Source organism: Plectropomus leopardus, chromosome 4 (genome assembly GCF_008729295.1).
Source record: "Plectropomus leopardus isolate mb chromosome 4, YSFRI_Pleo_2.0, whole genome shotgun sequence".
NCBI classification, from domain to species: Eukaryota; Metazoa; Chordata; class Actinopteri; order Perciformes; family Serranidae; genus Plectropomus; species Plectropomus leopardus.
The window spans coordinates 33,646,475-33,648,988 of record NC_056466.1 but is presented as its reverse complement, the minus strand read 5'-3'; positions in this window follow the sequence as shown (position 1 = coordinate 33,648,988).

Sequence of the window (2,514 nt, the reverse complement as noted above, 5' to 3'; positions counted from 1 at the left end):
TATAGAGTGGCTGAAGGTGATTCAGAGGTGTCACGATCATTCTTGTGCCTTTTGTCAAAAACTAAAATGCTCTACACTACACAACCAAAAGTAAACAGCACAACTTGGCCCCAGATCCAGAGACAAAACATCTCACCAGCACAACATCCTTTTGGTAGCTGCTCGGGAGCTTTTTGCCATTTCATAAAATTGTCCTCAAAAGTCCTAGAAATATAGATGTTGAATGCATGTTTTATTGAGAATTCTTAAGGTCCTCTTATCTAACATTTCCATGACCATCACATTATCTAAGAATATGAATATCTGATTTTAAATCTTATATGAAATATCTCCCAGGAACCATTTTTTAAAAAAAGTGTGTTAAAAAAAGAAAGCAATCAATCACCTGCACTCATGAGTGACACATTTCTGTATTTATCCTCATGAACGTTTTTACAAAATTGCAATTTTACAGAAGCATCAGCGCTAACCGTGGAGCTAAAGCTTCTCTGTGTTGTCCTTTACAGTCCTTTACATCAGTCACGTTATTTACAGCCTCAACACATGGACCACAATCTACTGATGGAAGAAATTCACTACGCTCCTGATGAGACGTGTTACTACAGTGGTGGACAGACATGATAATGAATGGTAGACTAGATAATGTCCATCATTTGTTCAGTATGGAGACACTGATGGAAACATGACAGGAAGTTAAAAAAATCTGAAAAACATTTCTTAGCGTGGTTGAATGAAATGTTTGAGGGAGAGGTGGGTTACCTGCAGAGGTTAAGACCAGTCCATTGCTTTCTGATGCTAGTTAAAGGAGCGTTGCTAGTGCAGAGACAGAATATTACAGTCTGTGAGAGCAGCGGGAAAAATTTGAACGTAGTGTCCGAAATTCGTTGGTTATTCCCTATAAAGAGCACTATTTAATACACACTACATCGTGAATAGTGAGTGTGTTCACAAGAGGATGGTTTTGAACACAGCTCTTTTCGCAAATTTGGAGTGCCAAGTTGGCTTTTTTTTTCCAGCCATGACGGCGTCCACATTCTCTTCTCTAGTTTTTTCCCAACACACATAAATACCGCTACAGCGAAGGCTCGATTTGTAGTATGTCAGCCAAAAATCATCAGAAACGTCATAGTATAGTATGTGGCTGAAAAATCATCCAAAACTACAGTGTAGTATGTCATCCAGAAATCTTCCAAACCAACATAGTATAGTATGTCTTCCAAAAATCATCAAAAACGTCGTACATTACAATATAGTCTGACGTTTTTCTGTGACATACTATACTATGACATTTTTTAACATTTTTGGACGACATAGTATAGAATGTCGTCCAAAAACGATCAAAAGTAGTATAGTATAGTACCTGTTCCAAAAATCATCAAAAAACGTCATAGTATAGTATGTCGCCCAAAAATTATCAAAACATCATCGTATAGTATGTTTTCCAAAAATGATCAAAAACGTCATAGTATAGTATGTGGCCCAAAAATAATCAAAAACGTCATATATTACAGTATAGTCTGTCGTCCAAAAATGTTAAAAAACGTCATAGTACAGTATGTCACAGAAAAACAATCAAACACGTCATAGTATAGTATATCGTCCAAAAATGATCACAGACGTCATAGTATAGTATGTTGTCAAAAAATCATCTTAAGCATCATAGTACGGTATATCGCCCAAAAATCATCAAAAATGTCATAGTGTAGTATGTCTTTCCAAAAATGATCCAAAACATCAAAATACAGTATGTCATCCAAAAATCATCAAATGCGTCACAGTATAGTCTGTCGTCCAAAACTGATCAAAAAACCTCATAGTGTAGTATGTCACTGAAAAATCATCCAAAACGTCATAGTATAGTATGTCGTCCAAAAATAATCTAAAGTGACATAGTACAGTATGTCGCCCAATAATCATCCAAAACGTCATAGTATAGTATGTGGCCGAAAAATCATCCAAAACTACAGTGTAGTGTCATCCAGAAATCTTCCAAACCAACATAGTATAGTATGTGGTCCAAAAATGATCAAAAACGTCATACTAATATGTCACCAAAAAATCATCCAAAGCGATATAGTATAATATGTCATCCAAAAATCATCAAAGGTGTCACAGTATAGTCTGTCGTCCAAAACTGATCAAAAACCTCACAGTGTAGTATGTCACTGAAAAATCATACAAAACGTCATAGTATAGTATGTCTTCCAAAAACAATCAAAAACGTCATAGTATATTATGTCGTCCAAAAATGATCACAGATGTCATAGTCTAGTATGTTGTCAAAAAATCATCCTAAGCATCATAGTACGGTATGGCGTCCAAAAATGACCCAAAGCAATATAGTATAGTACCTGTTCCAAAAATCATCAAAAACATCATAGTATAGTATATCGCCCAAAAATCATCAAAAATGTCAGTGTAGTGTGTCGTCCAAAAACAATCAAAAACGTCATAGTATAGTATGTCGCTGAAAAATCATCAAAACATCATCATATAGTATGTTTTCCAAAAATC